This window comes from Macaca fascicularis, chromosome 14, assembly GCF_037993035.2.
Source record: "Macaca fascicularis isolate 582-1 chromosome 14, T2T-MFA8v1.1".
NCBI classification, from domain to species: Eukaryota; Metazoa; Chordata; class Mammalia; order Primates; family Cercopithecidae; genus Macaca; species Macaca fascicularis.
The window spans coordinates 4,204,243-4,225,775 of record NC_088388.1 but is presented as its reverse complement, the minus strand read 5'-3'; positions in this window follow the sequence as shown (position 1 = coordinate 4,225,775).

Genomic DNA, 21,533 nt, shown 5'->3' with positions numbered 1-21,533 from the left:
GCCATGAATAGGGTTTGGTTTCCGGAAAGACGACCAGGAGACTCAGCCCAGGAGTCAGCCTGGGTTCAAATCCTGGCCCCACACTTCCTTCCTTGTCACCCTGGGCATGTGATTCAGTTCTTCTTTCTTGTACATTTGGGTGGAAACTAACAGCTGCCTGCCGTGGGGAGAACCAGCTTACTCGCCTTCTGCGCCGTGGCTGGCGCTGCTCATTAGCAGGTTAAAAAAAGCTTTGCCAATAGGCCGGGCACGGTGGCTGACACCTGTAATTCCCAGCACTGTGGGAGGCCAAGGCGGGCGGATCATGAGGTCAGGAGATTGAGGCTATCCTGGCTAACACGGTGAAACCCCATCTCTACTAAAAATACAGAAAATTAGCCGGGCGAGGTGGCGGGCGCCTGTAGTCCAGCTACTCGGTAGGCTGAGGCAGGAGAATGGCGTGAACCCGGGAGGCAGAGCTTGCAGTGAGCTGAGATCCGGCCACTGCACTCCAGCCTGGGTGACAGAGCGAGACTCTGTCTCAAAAAAAAAAAAAAAAAGCTTTGCCAATAGGTTGAGGTGGTCTCAACTGTGGGTTTAATGCACCTCTCGCTATGAGAGGGTAGCAGCTTTACATTTGTTTAGAAAATATTTGTTTTTCTCTATGTGCTGTTTGTTTATAGTATTTGCCTACCTTTCTCCCCTGTTTTTCCATTTGTCTTTTACTTTGTTTACGGTAGGATTTTTTTCCTGCAGAATTTTAGAATTTTGATGTGGTTTAATTAATCCGCAGTGCACGGCTCAGAATTCATCTGCCCATAGAAACAACAGCCTAAGTAATGGTTTGGTTTCCAGACCAGCTCACTGAAATGGATGTCATTCATTGTCTAATGCAGACACTGTACACTGTGCGGTGTGGACTTCAGTCTGACCCTGAGTGAAATGGGAGCCACTCCAGGGTTCACAGCCAAGCAGGGAGATGAATTTGTGTTCAGAAGATCTTTAGGGGGGCACAGGAGGAGGAAGGAACCCCAGTTAAGAGGTCAGTTCAGTTACCCAGGCAAGAAGTGCGGAGGCGTAGACAGGCGCGGCATCAGCGGAGCAGGAGACGCGGGGCTCAGTGTTTGGCTGTGCTTTCACGACAGACCCAGTGGGAACTACTAGCAGATTAGACACAGCAAAGGAAAAGAAAGGAGTCAGAATGATTCCAAGGTTTTTGGTGCCTGCAACAGCAAGTATGGAGTTGCCTTTTATTGAAACGGGAAGGGCTGAGGGAGGTTCCTTGACTGCCCGTTAGACATCCAAGCACCTGCTGGAATTCTGTGTGGGGTTCAGGGATGAGACCCAACTGGGAATATAAGTGTTAGAATTGTAAGCTTGAGTTAGAACTAGAACCGTGGATTGGATTAGACCCCTAGATGTGGTGTTTGCCGACCGGGAGGATGGCCAAGGGTGAAACCCGGGGCACCCTAGGATTTAGAGGTCAGGGAGAAGAGAAGAGACCCCCAAAGAAGACCCAGAAACAACAGGCAGTGATAGGATGATGGGGTCCTGGGAGACAGTGGCCAGGACATCCCAAAGAGGAAGTGCGGCCACAGTGTCAGAGGCTGTGGTGGATACAGGAGAGATGAAGATAGATCTGACCCCTGCTTCAGCATGGGGGTCACGGGGACCTTGAGCAAGAGGCTGGAGCAGCAGAGGGAGGGGAACACCGGTGGGAGCAAGCCCCGGGGAAAATGGGAAGCACACAAGCCCTAAAGGAATGCAAGAATATTTCTTAAAGCCATCATTCCAGCCCCAGCAATTACAACCAAAGAAAGTAATTCAGAAGCTACATTTCTCTTGAGTGTTGTAACTTCAGAGCCTAGGATGGGGCAGCAGGAGGATGTGGCACAGTCTGAGGGAGGCCTCTAAGCAATTGTCAGACCTTTTTATTTATTTTACTGTTACTTTTCTGAACGAACATATTTAATATAAAAATATGAGTGCAAGCCGGGCGTGGTGGCTCACGCCTGTAATCCCAGCACTTTGGGAGGCCGAGGTGGGCGGATCACCCAAGGTTGGGAGTTTGAGACCAGCCTGATCAACGTGGAGAAACCCCATCTCTACTAAAAATACAAAACTAGCCAGGTGTGGTGGTGGATGCCTGTAATCCCAGCTACTCGGGAGGCTGAGGCTGGAGAGTTGCTTGAACCCTGGAGGCAGAGGTTGCGGTGAGCCGAGATCGTGCCATTGCATTCCAGCCTGAGCAGCAAGAGCAAAACTCCATCTCGAAGAAGGAAAAAAAAAGTTTCAAAGCAATCCAGACAGTACAGATCAGTGTAATGTGAAAAAATAAAGCCTTCCTCTTTTTTCTCCTTTTTCTCCCTTCCTGGAGGTGGCTTTGTCAATAATTTACGGGTGATTTTACGGAAAATTTCTCTGCATATAGGAGCATGTCTGTATAGTACAGAAATCCCTTTTTATGTACAAAGGGATCATACTGTACTTTACCTTCTACAACCTGCTTTTTCAATGTAATAGATGGAGTTTCTCTCTTGTTGCCCAGGCTGGAGTGCAGTGGCGCGATCTCGGCTCACTGCAACCTCCGCCTCCCGGGTTCAAACGATTCTCCTGCCTCAGCCTCCTGAGTAGCTGGGATTACAGGTGCCGGCCACCATGCCCAGCTAATTTTTTGTATTTTTAGTAGAGACGGGGTTTCACTATGTTGGCCTGGCCTTGAACTCCTGACCTCAGGCGATCCACCTGTCTGGGCCTCCCAAAGTGCTGGCATTACAGGCGTGAGCCACCACACCCGGCTTGCCCATCTTTCTCTACCTCATTCTTTTTGTACCCTCTGCAGAGAATTTCATTTGTGTGTGAATGTCAGGTCAACCCCATCAAAAGACATTTACTGGCTTTCTGCATCTTTCTGTTACTGCAGTGCTGTCCTGAGTCTCAATGCACACTTGTGCATCTGAGTCTGGAGGGTGAATATTCAGCAGTGGGATTGCCCAGTGTGACACTGATACCCCATATGCCTTCCCTGCTTTCTTCTTTGTTATGGTGCCAAGTTTCCAAGTTTCTTCAGCATCACAATGCAGTTGAAGACTACAGTTGTCTGTCACTTGTCATCTGATTTAGCTCTGTGACTGTTCTGGAAGCAAAGCTCAATTGTGGAGGATTTCTGGGACTGGTCATTAGAAGGACAGACAGCTGGAGTATCCTTTGATCTCACCACTCTTTCCATTTCTCCTTTCTATTCTCTGGAATGTGGGTGTGATGGCTGATGGCTGGAGCTCTGCCAGCCATTTTTAACCACGAGGCACCTTGAGCTCTCCCAGCCATTTTCAACCACGAGGCATCCTGAAAGACTTTGGATTCATGTTTGCATCATGGAGTTACCCCACTAGTCTTGCCTGCTTTAGGACTTTTTTTTTCCTTTGAGACACGGTCTTATTCTGTCACCAAACCTGGAATGCAGTGGCAAGGGCTCAAACCATTCTCCCACCTCAGCTTCTCGAGTAGATGGGACCACAGGTGTGTGCCACAATGCCTGGCTAATTTTTTTTTCATTATTATTTGTAGAGATTGGGCTTGCTATGTTGGTCAGGCTGGTCTTGAACTGGGTTCAAGGGATCCTCCCACTTTGGCCTCCCAAAGTGCTGGGATTACAGACGTGAGCAATCGTACCCAACTTGTTTTAGGACCTTTTTAGAAAATGAGACGGAGAAGTAAACTTCTATTTTATCTAAACCATTATTATTTCTAGTCTCTACCATGAGTCCAAATACAAATCCCAACTGATCAACTGAGTCAATGAGTACAATATTTCCCTCTAGCATGTTTGGCGCTCATTTACATGTGAGAGCATATTTCTTCTTATTTTTGCAGAATTCAGGTATAACAATTTTAGGCTGAGCCTGTTGGTTCACACCTGTAATCCCAGTACTTTGAGAGACCAAGATGGGAGGATTGCTTGAGCCCAGGGATTCAAGACCAGCCTGGGCAACGTAGTATGACCCCATCTCTGTGAATAATAATAATAGTAATAAATTAACTGGGCATAATGGTGTGTGCCTGTGGTCCCAGCTACTTGGTAGGTGAAGGTGGGAGACTCACTTGGGTCCAGGTGGTCAAGGCTGCAGTCAGCCATGATTGTGCCACTGCACTCCAGCCTGGATGACAGAGCAAGACCCCGTCTCAAAAAAGAAAAACCTCTGCCAATCTAAGAAGTCAAAATGTGTATCATATTTGTTACTTTATCTTTAATTCTCCTTCTAACAAATGGGCTTCTCTTTCCCTCCTCCTCTCTTTTTATTTTCTGTTTAATTCCTTTCTTACAAATACACAAGTGATTCATTACATGCTCATGGTGAAAATTCAAACAAGGACTTTCAGTTCTGGAAGTATTTTTAGCTAGACATTATGAAAACTCTTGCCATACAACACCAAAAATGGTAGATAAATTGTAATAGGTATCTTTTAAATGTAAAGTTGAGCTTGCAAAAAGATCAAGAAAATCTTCAGGGGGACAAAGAAAAGAGGAAGCAAGAACACAGAATGAAAGGCCAGCCCTGAAGTCTTGATCACCATGAGACCATCCAGGCATTTTTCTGGATATCAAACAGTAACAATATACTAGAACTTTGAGCCTTGGGGTTTAACAGACGTTTGGGTCAGGAGTGCGCATTTGGAAAGAGTACCTGAATAAGGCTTGGTCCTGAAAGGGATATGACCTCAGGGAAAGGGTGGGAGGGTGAAATATCTGTCTGTGGTCAAAGAGTGATATTGACATAATTTGTCTAGTCATCTGATCTGGGTGGAGAAAAAGAAGTTGTGTGATATTTGACCAAGATTTTGCTTAAAGGAGATTAATGACTGGTGAAAGGAAATACAGACGGCTTTCTGGACCAGGACCCCCTGTGGGGCTGGAGCGACCAGAGATGGGGAAGAGATTGAGTGACATTTCCCACACTAGCCACTAGATGGGGCCATTAACTCAGGACAGCTTGGTTGCCCTCTGTGCAAACTGGATTTCCCACTCCCGCCTCTTTGCTTAATAATTGGTGATGGGAGCATAAAAGAGACAATCTCAGTAAATCCAGAGACAGAAATCAGACTTGTGGTTGTCAGGGGCTGGGAGAAGAAGGGAGTGGGGAATGACTGCTAATGGGTACAGGGTTTCCTTTTGAGGGTGATATAAATGTTCTGAAACTAAATAGAGGGGGTGGTTGCACACACTGTAAATGTATGAAATGCTGCTGAATTGTACATTTAAAATGGTTAATTTTTTAAAAAGCAAATAGAGAATGATTCAGTCTTGAAGTCTGTGATATAGTGGAAAACAGACAAGTTTGATATTACATGAAAGGTAAAGAGACCACGGTTACTCAGAGGAAGGAGGGCAGATTCAGGGGAAGATTCTGGGAGGACATCGGGAGTGAGCTGAGTCTGAAAGAACAAGTTCAAGTAAACCAAGAGAAACAGGGAAGTCTGAGTAGCAGGAGAGGCAAGGCTGAGACGTGTGTGTGATCAAGGGCTTTGAAGCAGCTGAAGCATCTGGCGCATGTGGAGAATAGAGACACAGGCAGGGGCAGATCAGAAAGATTCATAGGTCATTGCAAGACAATTGGATTTCATTTAAAATGCAGTGAGGAGTTACTGAATTTTAAGCACAGAAGTGACCCAATCTGTATTTTTGAAGGATCATTCTGGCACTGATGTGGACAAAGATTTAGAGGACACAAAAACTGGTAGCAGCCCTATTCAGGGGCTTCTGCAGGATCTGAGGGGATATTATACTAGGAATGTGGGGGCCACGCTGCTGTTTGAGATGCATTTATACAATAAATCCTCACTTAACATCCTTGATAGCTTCTTGGAAACTATGACTTTAAGCAAAATGACTTATTGTATGCTGTAAGAACTCTTGTTTATATGAGTTAGTCTGTGGTAAACTGGTTTTGTTATACAGACCATTATTTTACTTAAAGTTAGTTTCCAGGAACCTATGGACTGTGTTATGTTAAAACTTACTGTAATTTGGTTTTTTTCTTTTTTTTTTTTTTTTTTGAGATGGAGTCTCACCCTGTTGCCCAGGTTGGAGTGCAGTGGCGTGATCTCGGCTCACTGCAAGCTCTGCCTCCCAGGTTCACACCATTCTCCTGCCTCAGCCTCCTGAGTAGCTGGGACTACCGGTGCCTGCCACCATGCCTGGCTAATTTTTTTGTATTTTTAGTAGAGATGGGGTTTCACCGTGTTAGCCAGGATGGTCTCGATCTCCTGACCTTGTGATCCGCCCGCCTCGGCCTCCCAAAGTGCTGGGATTACAGGCGTGAGCCACCGTGCCCAGCCAGAAATTTCAGTCTATACTTGTTCATTGCTGGTATTTGGGAAAGCAAATGGCTTTCGTACATTAACTTTGTGTCCTGCAACCTTGGTATAATTGCTTATTAGTTTCAGGAATAGATTATATATTTATAGTGGCATTAGTTTGTATGGCTGTGTGATTTTTCTGGTCTAACCAGGACACAGGACTCGGCAAGGTGAGGGAGTGGGGGTGAAGAGCACATGTGACTTTTTTAGCCTTCCAGGGGTAAGTGGGGATCTGCATATTCAGGGGAATAACCAAGACCGGTGCTGCAATACAACCCTAAAAATGGATGTCTGTGTCATCTAAACAAGCAGCAGCTAAGCTGGGTCTCTCAGAGGCCTCATGGTTATGAGGGCCAGCCGTGATAGCGTTCTGTCTCTCGTTGAATTCACTGTACCTTTTCTGTGAACATCTTGGGAGCCTCAGGCTGACCCATACCAGAGAAGGCTTAACTTCCTGTATCAGATGGAAAATGAATGATAAAAGTTGCAATCAAACTGGCTGAGGCAAAGAAGGGAATTTGCTGGCTTGTGTATTGGAAGGCCAGAAGTACATCTACCTTCAGGTAGGGTTGGATCTAGGATCTCTGCTGTGTTCTCGGGCCTTCGTCTCTCTATTTCCTGGGCCTGTTTTGCCCTGTGTCACTTCATTCTAAGGCAGAGTCTCCTCATGAAGGGACGGGAAATGCTTAGTGGTGTGTAGCACAGCACCCCATCAGCGAGAGTCCTTCTCCAGCCCAGTTGTTCCAGTGCAGATCTTCAGATTTGACTTTGGTCATGCACCCGTTCCTGAACCAATCCCTATAGCCAGGGCTGGAAGATACTAGCCAGGCCAGGTCACGTGGGCCACCCCTAGCACTGGGGGCTGAGTGTGGGAGAGGGCTCCCACAAAGGAAAGCCGAGGTAGTCTTAGCAGAGGGGAGATACCTGACAGGCAGGCAAAGCACCAGGGCCCTCTCCCTTGCCCTGGGCGGTCCTGTTTGTTATAATTTCATTATCCTTTGGAGTTGCTTCACATGTGGCTGGCTGTGGCTATCCAAGCATTCATGTGCTTTGTGACAAAGTAAAGGTCAGAACTTCGCCATGACCAGGACCTGCATCCACTTCTGTCCCACACTCTCACCAACTGAGAAATGCTTTTTTAGAAATAGTGGCTGGGCACAGTGGCTCATGTCTGTTCTCCCAGCACCTTGGGAGGCCAACACAGGAGGATTGCTTGAGGCCTAGAGTTCAAGACCAGTCTGGGCAACATAGCAAGACCTTGTCTCTACAAAAAATAAAACAAATAGCTGGGTGTGGTGGGGTGCACCTGTAGTCCCAGCTATTTGGGAGGCTTAGGGGAGAGGATCACTTAAGAGACCCTGTTTCTTAAAAAAAAAAAAAAAGAAAAAGAAAAAGAAAAAAGAAACTGATATATATATATATATATATATATTTTTTTTTTTTAGGCAGGGTCTCACTCTGTCGCCCAGGCTGGTGTGCAGTGGTACGAACTTGGCTCACTGCAACCGCTGCCTCCTGGGTTCAAGTGATTCTCCTGCCTCAGCTGCTTTTTTTTTTTTTTGAGACAGAGTCTCGCTCTGTCACCCAGGCTGGGGTGCAGTGGCACAATCTTGGCTCACTACAAGCTCCGCCCCCTGCGTTCATGCCATTCTCCTGCCTCAGCCTCCCAAGTAGTTGGGACTACAGGAGCCTGCCACCACACCCGGCTAGTTTTTTTGTATTTTAGTAGATACGGGGTTTCACTGTGTTAACTGGGATGGTCTCGAACTCCTGACCTCGTGATCTGCCTGCCTTGGCCTCCCAAAGTGCTGGGATTACAGACATGAGCCACTGCACCAGCCTGTGGGTGTTTTTTTTTTTTTTTTTTTTGCTTTCAGTAAATGAAATATGAGGACCCCCTTTTTTTTATAGCATACATAAAGTGAATGGGTAGTAACCCCTGAAATACAAAGGATTAAATTCTAAACATTTAGTTTTATTGATGATATTTATCTTTAAGGACTTTGCTCCAAGAAGTACAGCACTGAGGTCCCGTGGGAACTCCCTGTGGGTTCTGGGGCTGAGGACTGCCCAGCGAGCCTCTGACTCCCAGCACTTGGAGACCCCCACCCTGGCAGCGAGTACTGGCCTCCTGCCTGCTCCGTGTCCCTGCACTAGTCCAGCTCATCCGGAGCGCAACACTGACGAGGCAGGGCTGTGTGCGGGAAGCCCGTGTGGTGCCAACGAAGAGCCCACAAGGATGGAGGGAAGGATGGAGGGTCTGCCCACTGTGCTCTTCTAGGGACTGAGATTTTAGTATCATTTTTATTTATTTATTTATATTTACTTTTGTTTTTTTCTCATTCAACACCTTTGGTGTGTGTCATTTTTAGTTTTTTTTTTTTTTTTTTTTTTTGAGACAGGGTCTTGCTCTGTCACCTAATCTAAAGTGCAGTGGCACAATCACAGCTTGCTGCAGCCTTGACCTCCTAGGCTGACATGATCCTCCCACTTCAACTTCTCAAGTAGCTGGGACTACAGGTGTGAGCCACCAGACCTGGCTAATTAAAAAAATAAAATCTGGGGGCCAGGTGCAGTGGCTCACGCCTGTAATCTCAGCATGTTGGGAGGCCAAGGTGGGCAGATCACCTGAGGTCAGGAGTTTAAGACCAGCCTGGCCAACATGGTGAAACCCCATCTCTACTAAAAATACAAAAATTAGCTGAGTGTAGTGTTGCACACCTATAGTCCCAGCTACTCGGGAGGCTGAGGCAGGAGAATTGCTTGAACCTGGGAGGCGGAGGTTGCAGTGTGCTGAGATCACACCACTGTACTCCAGCCTGGGTGACAGAGTAAGACTCTGTCTCAAAATAATAATAATTTAAAAACATAGAATAAAAGGCTGGGCGTGGTGGCTCAAGCCTGTAATCCCAGCACTTTGGGAGGCCGAGACGGGCGTATCACGAGGTCAGGAGATCGAGTCGAGACCATCCTGGCTAACACGGTGAAACCCTGTCTCTACTAAAATACAAAAAAAGAAAAATTAGCCGGGCGAGATGGCGGGCGCCTGTACTCCCAGCTACTCGGGAGGCTGAGGCAGGAGAATGGCATGAACCCGGGGGGCGGGGCTTGCAGTGAGCTGAGATCCGGCCACTGCACTCCAGCCTGGGCGACAGAGCCAGACTCCGTCTCAAAAAAAAAAAAAACAAAAACAAAAACATAGAATAAAAATAAAATTGTATAGAGATGGGGGTCTCCCCATGTTGCCCAGGCTGGTCTCAAACTCCTGGACTCAGGTGATCCTCCCTTCTTGGTCTCCCAAAGTGCTGGGATTACTGGTGTGAGCCCCCTCGTCTGGCCTTCTTCTTTTTTTTTTTTTTTTTTTTTTGAGACAGAGTCTCGCTCTGTCGCCCAGGCTGGAGTGCAGTGGCCGGATCTCAGCTCACTGCAAGCTCCGCCTCCCGGGTTCACGCCATTCTCCTGCCTCAGCCTCCCGAGTAGCTGGGACTACAGGCGTCCGCCACATCGCCCGGCTAGTTTTTTGTATTTTTTAGTAGAGACGGGGTTTCACCGTGTTAGGATGGTCTCGATCTTCTGACCTCGTGATCCACCCATCTTGGCCTCCCAAAGTGCTGGGATTACAGGCTTGAGCCACAGCACCCGGCCTGTAGCAAGTTTTCTAGAAAGTTTTTTGGTAGATTCCTTGGGATTTTCTACATAGACAATCATGTCATCTGCAGACAGGTGGTTTCAGTTCTTCCTTTTCGATGTGTATCTTTCTGATCTTTTATTTCTTTTCTTGCCTTATTCCAGTGGCTAGAGCCCTAACCCTGTGTTGAATAAGAGTGGTGAGAGTGAACACATTTGTTCTCATTCTTAGGAAGAAAGCATGCAATCTTGCACCCTTACGTATATGTTACCTGTGGGGTTTTTTGGTAGATGCTTTTCTTTTTCTTTTTCTTTCTTTCTTTTTTTTTTTTTTTTTTTTTTGAGACTCTGTCACCCCGGATGGAGTGCAATGGCATAATCTCAGCTCAATGCAACCTCCACCTCCTGAGCTCAAGTGATTCTCCTGTCTCAGCCTCCCAAGTAGCTGGGACCACAGGTGTGTGCCATCATGCCTGGCTAATTTTTGGATTTTTTATAGAAATGAGGTTTCGCTGTGTTGCCTTGGCTGGTCTCAAACTCCTGGGCTCAAGCGATTTGCCCATCTCGGCCTCCCAAAGTGCTGGGATCACAGGCTTGAACCACCGCGCCTGGCCTGCCTTGTTGTTTTAGATCATTAGCTCCTCGAGAAGCCAGCGCCCTATCATGAGGACACTCAAGCAGCCGTATGGAGAGGTCAGCGTGGAGAGGAACTGAGGCCCCCTGCCAGTATCCTGGTGAGCAAGCCGCTTTGGAAACAAATCTTCCATCCCCAGCAATCTCCTCCATCCCCTCCATGTCCTCTCTCACGAGAAAGTCAGCCAGGCTCACTCTCATGAATCATGACTCTGTTTTTCATCTCAGCTGAAACCTCATGAGACCATAAGCCGAAACCACCCAGGTAAGCTTCTCCCCACTTCCTGACCCTCAGAAACAGCAGAAAATAATATACATTTAGGACTGTTTTAGGCTACTACCTTTTGGCATAGTTTAGAAAGCACTATAGGGGAGCCAGAGGTCACCTCCTGCCCCGCTTTAGCTGTTAGTGGGCTCTTCAGCCAGCTCTAGAAACTAAATCAACACCAGGCAGATGAGCAGGAGAAAAGCACACACACTTTATGAGTTTTGAGTTTCACATGCTAGTGGGGATCTTTACAAAGGAGGGAAGTCTGGAGATGTAGCCCAAGCGAGATGCTTTTACTATTTTATTTTATTTTTATTTTTATTTTATTTTTATTTATTTTTGAGACAGAATCTCACTCTATCACCCAGGCTGGAGTGCAGTGGTGTGATCTTGGCTCCCTGCAACCTCCGCCTCCCAGGTTCAAGTGATTCTCTTGCCTCAGTCTCCTGAGTAGCTGGGATTACAGGTGTCTGCCACCACACCCGGCTAACTTTTTTTTTTTTTTTTTTTGAGACGGAGTCTCGCTCTTTCACACAGGCTGGAGTGCAGTGGCCGGATCTCAGCTCACTGCAAGCTCCGCCTCCCGGGTTTACGCCATTCTCCTGCCTCAGCCTCCCGAGTAGCTGGGACTACAGGTGCCCGCCACCTCGCCCGGCTGGTTTTTTATATTTTTCAGTAGAGACAGGGTTTCACCGTGTTACCCAGGATGGTCTCGATCTCTTGACCTCGTGATCCGCCCGTCTCAGCCTCCCAAAGTGCTGGGATTACAGGCTTGAGCCACCACACCCGGCCTACTTTTTTGTGTGTTTTTGTAGTGGAGACAGGGATTCACCATGTTGGCCAGGCTGGTCTCGAACTCGTGACCTCAGGTGTTCCACCCGCCTCAGCCTCCGAAAGTGCTGGGATTACAGGCCTGAGCCACCGTGCCCAGCCTCCTTTTTCTTTCTTTCTTTCTTTTTCTTTTCAGACCCACTCAAGAATACAAAGATGCTTTTATGTTTTTTTGGCAAAGAGTGATAAATTTGAGAAGAAACGATAGGACAAAGAAAATCTGGCTGGGGCAATCAGTTTTCTCGGGGAGTCACTTGGAGACGTATGGGGGCGTGTAAAGCAGGTGGAAGATGAGGGCGACTGCGTTATCTATGTTTATTCAGGCCCATTGCAGCCCCTGATGTCCAGTCTCTGGTGATAAGGGCTGCTTTCTCGCCCTGGTTCGGAGAGGGGACCCCTCCCAGAGGCATCCTTATGGCTCCGGGCATGCAGGAAGTGACAGGTCACCTCACCCTTTCTGAAACTACTGGTGATGGTTCCCAGGCATCATTTCTCCAGTTTTCAGTTCCTCCAGTTTTCTTTTTTTTTTTTTTTTTTTTTTTTTGAGACGGAGTCTGGCTCTGTCGCCCAGGCTGGAGTGCAGTGGCCGGATCTCAGCTCACTGCAAGCTCCGCCTCCCGGGTTCACGCCATTCTCCGGCCTCAGCCTCCCGAGTAGCTGGGACTACAGGTGCCCGCCACCTCGCCCGGCTAGTTTTTTGTATTTTTTAGTAGAGACGGGGTTTCACCGGGTTAGCCAGGATGGTTTCGATCTCCTGACCTCGTGATCCGCCCGTCTCGGCCTCCCAAAGTGCTGGGATTACAGGCTTGAGCCACCGCGCCCGGCCAAGTTCCTCCAGTTTTCAACATGAAATAATTGTAAACCAAAAAGTGTCTGAGACAGGTCTCAATCCATTTAGAAGTTGATTTTGCCGAGGTTAAGGATGCGTGCCCAGGAGACAGGCCTGTGCCTTTCTCCAAAGGTAGTTTTGAGGGCTTCAGTATTTAAAGGGAAAAGCAGGCTGGAGGGGAAGGCGGGAGGGCATGGCCACCCTGTGGAATTCCCATGATGCAAGAGAAAAGGGGTAGTAGGGGAATCGTCAGTTACGTATTCGTTACACAAGGTCCAGTGGACACAGAGCGATGTTTCGCCTTTTATCCATCACTCTCTGCTTGGGAACAAAAGGAAAAGCAGCTTCTTGCACGACTCAGCTCTCAGTTTAGTTCTTTCCTTTGGGCAGAGTGGATTGGGGTCCCGAGTTTTTCTTTTTTAATTTTTTTTTTTTTTTGAGATGGAGTCTCGCTCTGTCGCCCAGGCTGGAGTGCAGTGGCCGGATCTCAGCTCACTGCAAGCCCCGCCTCCCCGGTTTACGCCATTCTCCTGCCTCAGCCTCCCGAGTAGCTGGGACTACAGGCGCCCGCCGCCTCGCCCGGCTAAGTTTTTTTGTATTTTTAGTAGAGACGGGGTTTCACTGTGTTAGCCAGGATGGTCTCGATCTCCTGACCTCGTGATCCGCCCGTCTCGGCCTCCCAAAGTGCTGGGATTACAGGCTTGAGCCACCGCGCCCGGCCCCGAGTTTTTCTTTTCCTTTCACATAATCAATATACTAATCTGGCATTCTGGGGGATGGTGTGTCCTTCACTCCTTCAGCAGCAATGGTAACTATCAGAGATGTTTGCATTTCTTATTTGGATCCAGCAAAAAATGGGCATGGGTTTGTGCATGGAAAATGTTGCCATGCTGATATGTGTGCCCTGATATCATCTGGGGCGGCGGGGGTGGGCGGGCACTCATTAAACATGTCCTTCAGCTCACAGTTCAGCTTCTAAGGATTTATCTTCGCTACAGGAGCACGTTCATAAAGGAGACAACTTAGCTGCCCATCCACAGGGGCTGGTTTCATACACTAATGAACATCCGCAGGAAGGAACTGGACAGCCTATAAAGAACAATGATGCCTGGGAACCATCGCCAGGCTACACCGTTGACTAACAAAGGCACAGGCCCCGCAGGGAACAGTTCAGTAATTTCCACAGAGTCGGAGATGACTCAGCAGTTCCACTCCTGTGCGAGCACCTCAGAGTTGCCCTGTTAGCCGTGCACGTGGGCGCTCATCACAGCGTTTGCTTTTAAAATAAATTTTTAATAAATACAAAAATCTAGCCAGGCGAGGTGGTGGGCGCCTGTAGTCCCAGCTACTCAGGAGGCTGAGGCAGGAGAATGGCGTAAACCCGGGAGGCGGAGCTTGCAGTGAGCTGAGATCCGGCCACTGCACTCCAGCCTGGGCGACAGAGCGAGACTCCATCTCAAAAAAAAAAAAAATTAAAATAAATAAATAAATAAATAAATAAATTTTTAATTTTGGAATAATTTCAGATTTACAGAGAAGTTGCAAATCTGATACAGAGAATTATTGTATACTGCCCCGTTCAGTTTTCTCCTACAGTTAACATCTTAATTGTGATACATTTATGCAAACCAAGAAATGAACATTGGTAGAATGTTATTAATTAAACGACAGATTTTATTTGGGTTTCATCAATTTTTCCATGAATGTCCTTTTTCTGTTTCAGGATCCAATCTAGGATCCCACATTACATTTAGAAAAGCATTGATTTTGGTTTTCTTTTTCTCAAAAAATAGATTTATTGAGATAATTTGCATACCATATAATTTACCTATTTACATTGTACAATCCAATGGTTTTTAGCGTATTGACAGAATTATGGAAATATCATCACTATTTAATTCCAGAAAATTTTCATCACCCCTGAGGAAATCCCCTACCCATTAGCAGTCCCTCCCATCCTCCTCTCGCCACCCAAACTCCTGGCAACCACTCGTCTACTTTCTGTCTCTGTGGATTTGCTTGTTCTGGATATTTCATGTAAATGGAATCATATAATATGTGTTTGTTTGTGACTGGATTCTTTCATTTAGCATAATGTAGAAAATAAATGTTTTCAAATTTTTATTAGAGTTTTTTTTTTTTTTTTTTTTTTTTTTGAGGCAGAGTCTCGCTCTGTCGCCCAGGCTGGAGGGCAGTGACAGGATCTCGGTTCACTGCAAGCTCCGCCTCCCAGGTTCAAGCAATCCTCTTGCCTCAGCTTCCTAAGTAGCTGGGACTACAGCCGTGCGCCACCATGCCCAGCTAATTTTTGTATTTTTAGTAGAGACAGGGTTTTGTCATGTTGGCCAGGCTGGTCTCAAACTCCTGACCTCAAGTGATCCTCCTGTCTTGGCTTCCCAAGATGCTGGGATTACAGGCATGAGCCACTGCGCTGGCCAAGACTAATTTTTTTTTTTAGCAGTTTTAAGTTCACAGTAAAACTGAGTAGAAGGTACATAGATATCCCATATATTCCTGGCCCCACACACAGCAGCCTCTCCAATATCAACGTTCCCCACCAGAGAGGTCCATTTCTTACAATCAATGAACCTATGTGGAAACATCGCCATCACCCACCTGCCCATAGTTTATGTTAAGGTGCACTGTTGGTGGTGTGCATTCTATGGGTTTGGACAAATGAATAATGACACGTATCATACAAGATAGTTTCACTGCCCTAAAAATCCTCTGTGCTCCACCTAGCCATCCCTCCCCCTCAAAATAGCATTGTTTTTAATAGTTAAAAATTGGAAATAATCTGAAGATCCATTGACAGATGAATAGCTAAATAATTTTGATATATTCACGGAATAAAATACTACTCAACTGTGAATATAAATGGTTTAGACTACATCTGTCATCTTGGATGGATCTCAAAATACTATTGAACAAAATAAGCCAGCTGCAGAAGGATTCGTGATTGCCAATAGCTATAATATCAGTGATAATTGTGGCCAACATTTAATTGAGTGATGACTATGTGCTGGGCATGGTTCTCTTCATAAGGATTGCTAATTTATTATGCATGAGCTAGAGGCCATTTATATAAGGTTTTAAAATGAGCACAATAATACTACATATTGTTTATAGAAGCATACATATGCAATAAACGAATAAAAACAGGCACAGAAATGATGAATGCCAAGTTCAGGGCAGTGGTTACTTCTACGGTGGGAGGAAAGAGGGTAGAATCTGGACGGTATGAAGGACTTGTATTACACATGTAATGTTTGATGTCTGAAGCTGGGTAGTGGGCATGGCTGTTTGTTATTCTCCATCGTTTTGGTATGCCTAATACATTTCATAATAATTTTAAAAAGGACAAGACTCTGCAGAGAAATGCATAGAATGAGCTCTGTTTGGGTTTTTTAAATGATTCCTACATCTATGCTTGTAGATGTCAGCAGCAGCCCTGGAAACCATTGCAAGGGATTCTTAGTAGGCCCAAACTTTGGGGAAGGGTCCAGGGGGCTGGGGAGCTGATTCAGAGGGGATACATGCTTTTTCCTGCTGCCTTTTGAATTTTGTACCACATGTATTATTACTTATTAATTAAAAATAATCTGAACTAGCCGGGCGTGGTGGCACATGCCTATAGTCTCACTTACTTGGAAGACTGAGGCATGAGGATCACTTGAGCCCAAGTGGTTATGGCCAGCCTGGGCAACATAGTGAGACCCTGTCTCTTCAGGAAAAACAAAACAGGCCGGGCGCAGTGGCTCACACCTGTAATCCCAGCACTTTGGGAGGCTGAGGTGGGTGGATCACCTGAGGTCAGGAGTTCGAGATCAGTCTGACCAACAAGGTGAAGCCCCATCTCTACTAAAAATACAAAAATTAGCCAGGTGTGGTGGCAGGCACCTGTAGTCCCAGCTACTTGGGAGGCTGAGACAGGAGAATTGCTTGAACCTGGGAGGCAGAGGTTGCAGTGAGCCGAGATGGTGCCACTGCACTCTAGCCTGGACAATGGAGCGAGACTTCATCTCAAAAAAAAAAAAAAAAAAAAAAAAAGGAAAGAGAAAAAACAAAATAATTCAGCCTCTAATCATATATTTCCTTTTGCTTTGCCAGGTAATTTCCTACCCAGGACCTCATTTGCCCCCACAAAGGCCCTGGGGTTCCAGCGACTGTCAGCACCTTTCAGATGATAAGGCAGAGGCACAGACACGATCCTTGCTTCCTTGGTCAGTGGTTGGTGCGGTCTTGGAATGCAGATGGCTGGTTCCCAGCTGAGGTTCTTCCTGCCCTGGACAGTGGAGCTCAGTGGGAGGGGTACCCTGGGCCAATCCACTGGCTCCTCAGCATTGGAGGCCACAGTGTGCTCTCTCTGGTGTTCTTGGTGGCCAGATGAGCGGCTGCACAGGTGTCCACAGGCAGAGCTTGGGCAGTGCTGTTGTGCGGCCTCTTCCTCATGAGGTGGTCACTGCCTCTGGGACTGTGGGGTGGTGCTCAGTGCTGCATGGCCATATGGGACACCACAGTTGCTTCAGTGATCCCCCCGTGTCCCCTAATGTCCCACAGCTGGAGGTTTGGGGAAGGTTTATACTGCAGGAATGAAGGTTTTTATGTGCTCAGACTTAAACAGGCATGGGATCATCTGGAGGGCTTGCTAACACACAGCTCACTGGGCTGCGCCCAGAGTTTCTGATTGCACATGTGCGTGTGTGTGTGTGTGTGTGTGTGTGCTGGGGGTCAGGGGAACTTGCATTTCTAACCAGTTCCCAAGTGATCTGATCTGCTGCAGCCAGTACACGGACCACACCCTGAGAACCTCTGCCTTAGAGCCTCCTTCACTCTAAACTAGGGGCTGATGGAGCCACAGGGGACTGCACAGACAGTAGGTATATAAGGTGCCCTGCCACTAAAGTCTCCATGCACCCTGCACTCTGAGGGCCTGTGGCTATAGCATTGGTGTCTGTCACCCAACCCTTGCCCCAGTCAACTGAGGATGGGGTTATGTGGAGCAGTTTCTCCAACGTCCCATCAGACTCCCCTGGGAGGCTGTTGAAAACAGATTCCCAGGCTTCCTACTGAATCTGAGTTCCCAGAGGAGGCCTGGGCATCTCCCTTTTCACAAATGCCCCCTGCTGTGCTCAGGGAAGTGGAATGCAGGGATGCAGACCTGGCCTCGCCAGCAGTGCCTGGTGCATGTGGGAGAGACAGAGTTTCTGACTCTCAAATCCATCCTCAGTGCCTGTGTTGCACACAGGAGTGAGATGGTTGGGGCTTGGCCCCTCCCCAGCTCAAACATAACTCCCCCAGAGAGGTGCGGCAGACAGAAATGGGAGCCCCCATGCACTCCAGGGGGCATGTCAAATGGTGCCACCATTGCAGAAAACAGCTTGGCAGATCCTCAACAAGTTCAACATTGAAATACCACAGGACCCAGCAGTTCCACTTTTCAGTATACGCCCCCTCAAAATTGAAAATAGGTGTTCAAAAACTCGCGCACAAATGTTCACAGCAGCCCTATCTACGATAGCCAAAAGGTAGAAAAAACCCAAGTATTCATCAACTGACAAGTAAATAAACAAAATATGATCTACTCACATAGTGAAATAATATTCAGCCATAATAAACAGCAGAGTTCTGATACCTGCCACAACTTGGATGAATCTTGAAACATTTTACAGTAAGTAAAATAAGCCAGTTACACAAGGACAGATATTTCCTGATTCTATTTATATGAAATGCTCAGAATAGGCAAATCCATAGTGATGTTAAGTGGATTTATGGTTGCCCACAGCTGGGGATGGAGTGGTGGGAACATGGAGGGCCTGCTTATTGAGTATGGGATTTCTGTTTAGGGTGATGGAACTAGGTAGTGGTGATGACTGTACAACATTGAATTTATCTAATGCCAATGAACTGTACACTTAAACATGCTCAGTGAGGATACTCCACCTGAACGCATTCTTGCTAGCATCTGCCACGTGCCCACCCATTCTGCATTCCCCTTCTGCCTTGTTAACATTTTGTCCTCCACCCCACCCACCCCATTTTGTTCCTGGCAGCACAGTGCCAAGCTAACCACTTGCTCTGCCAGTCTGCCTTGCTTCTAGTTTGCTGCAGACACCATTGTGGCTGATGTGTTGGTAGACATTTCTGGGAAAGCATTGACTTTTCTGTTAAAAGAGACAGACTCAGCTGTCATAGTCTTGTCCCTTCTTCCTATCTTTGAAGAGAATGTGGTGTGTGGAGTGGCAGCAGCCTTTAGGTGCTGTGAGGTGGTAAGTTTGAAGAAATCTGAGACTTGACACTGTTGAGCTGTCAGACCAAAGCCGGGAACCACCCACCTCTTCTCCAGCACATACTTACTAAGAACATCCTATTCTAGGCACTAGGGCAGTGAACAAGACTGACAAATCCAGGCCCTTCTGGAGCTTACAATTTTGTGTAATATGAAAAGAATAAACCACTATTTGTTTAAATTGCTTTTAATTGAAGTTTCTGTTATTTGCAGCGAAACATGGTATCAACAGACACAACTGTTTACTTCCATTGTTTGATCTACTTCCAGGGGTCAGAGTGAAAATGTTCATGTCTTTGTTAAGATGCCCTGGTCACATAGCTAACAAGCTCCAGAACTTGGATGAGGACAAGAGTTCTTTGAGGCTGGAGCCCAGACTCTGTTTCAATACATGTCTTTTTTATATCTGTCCTACTGCTCTGCACAGACCCCGCCCAGGGTCTGCCTTGTGGGTTGAAGTGTATGCAGCAGCACCATAGTGATGTGAACACCACACCTTCAGAGGACTGGATGTAAGATGATACTGTAATAGCAAAAAGTGGACGTTATCCCTAATGCCAACTAAAAGGGCATTGTCAAGGAATCACACCATACCACTCAATGGGATCTCACACCACCATTTCCATGAAGGTCTGGGGACTGAAGGCCAGGCAAGCAAAGTTTGGGGGCTAAAGGGAAGCCAGAGAAGCAGGAGTGGAGGTGTAGGGGCATCATGATTCAACGCAGGGAGAAGGTGGGTGTTAGGATTGGAGGTGACTTGGGAGCCTGGATGCGAACTCAGCCTGGTGGTAAGGCTGTGGCAATTCCCCATTTTCCAGTGTGTGCCTAATGTGGTTACATGGCTTTGAAATTCAAAGTGGTAACTCTTAAAAAAACAAACCTCAAACATGTGCACCCCCACAAGGAAGGAGGGACTTCTCACTGCTCCCTCAAGAGGATGCAGGCATCTAAGAGGACATCAGTATCCCGGCTCCCTCCCAGGGCACCTGCCTCGTCTGTGGCCCCGCCTCCTGGTCCCAGGGATTGGCTGATAGATGCCCCACCTACTCTAGCTCAGCCAATCATGGCTCCCCATTCTTTGTCAGTGATTGGTCAATGTGAAGCATGTGACCATTGGGCCGAGAGTCCTCTGCGCGCCTTTTTTAAAGGCGGGAGTTGAGTGCAGGCCAGGCCCGGAAGGTGGGATGGCGGCCGCGGGCGGCTGCACCCTGGCCGGGACCTGGCTGAGGTGGCGAGGGAGTTGTTGGGGGGAAGGTGGCCCTGGCTTTGGCTCCTCCCAGAGCGGGGGCCCCCAGTGACCAATCTGGGCCCCGTCCTGTGGCCCTCGCCCTCCTCACCCAGATCCCTGGCCTGGGAGCCGGGGGCTGCGGGCCCACGAGGAGGGCGAGGCTTTGCTCAGTGAGGACGGCGTCGCACGCGGGAGCAAGCCCGGCGCCACCTGAGCTCAGCTGCCTGCGCCGAGGCGCCCGTCGCGTATTGAGAGGAGAATGAGGGTGAGTAGGGGCACAAGTGGAGCGTGCCCCGTGGGTGTGGGTGTGGACGCGCTGGCAGGTGTGGCGGTTTGAGTTCTGCAAACCCTCCGAGCTATGGCGGACCTCGGGTCCTGGAGCGAGACGCCAGGTGCACGACGCCAGAATCACTGAGGTGCCGGCTCACCGCCGTGAGGGCGCCGGAGGGAGCTGCAGTTCCCCGGCAGCCCTGCCCTTCCTCGGGTTGGGCCTTTGAGGGGCTGGGGACCTCCCGGGGCGGCGGCCTTGAGCCATCAGTGTTGGCTGAAGTCTTTTAATAACGGGAGGGGCGGGCGGAGTCGTGGGGTGTGAGAGGCTGTGGTTTCCATAGGCCGAGGTTAAGCCTGGTCCAGGTGAGGGCTCTGAGGCGCCCGGCTGGAGTCGGGCCAAGGCTGCAATCTTTGTCCTCACTCAGGGGCGCCTTTGCGGCCTGTGAAGCTCCGCTCAGGTGAGCCCAGGGCAGACCGTCTCCTTCCGGAAGCTGGGGATTGGGGTACGCGACCCCAAACACCTGATTTGGGGAGAATGGCTGCACTCCCAGCCCTTCCACTGTGGGTCTCGGTGCACGGGAGTCCCGCACCCTCCCAGCATCCCCTTGGTGCCCCGAGGAGCTGCGGGACTTTGCACTCACTGAAACGGGCCCAGGCTGCACAGACATCGTTCCCCTGTGGAACCCAGCCCTGTGTGCCGGAAAACAGACTCGTGGGGTTTGGGGGTTTCAGCCCAAGCGTCTGCCCAGGACACAGTCCGCTTCTGCTGCGGCCGCCGAGAGGACTAGCGAAGTGTTCCTTTCCGCACCCTGGGATAGGACGGGCGAAGTCCGTGGGTCTGGTGGCTTGGGGGAGCAGGGCAGATGGAGGACTCCCAGGCATTTTCCAGGCAGGGGACTAGGAGGGCCCGTGGAGGGGCAGGCCGTGCTCGGGAGGAGGCTGAGCCCTTGGGGAAGCCCCTCTTCCTTACCAGGTGTCTGAGGACCAGATGGAAGCTACAGGAGTGGGAGGGGCTGCAGCATGGGCACAGCTGCAGTGGGCTGAGGCTGTGAGGGGGCCTCTAGGAGGGGCTGTCCCTGCAGACATTGCTTGAGCCAGGGCTACAGCAGTGCATGAAACAGGCCGTGCCTCCCCAACGGGGATTGTCTTCCAGAGGCATGTGTGGGTGGGATGGGGTGGGGTGGGGCGGGGCGATGGGCACTAATCAGTGAGCAAGTAAGTA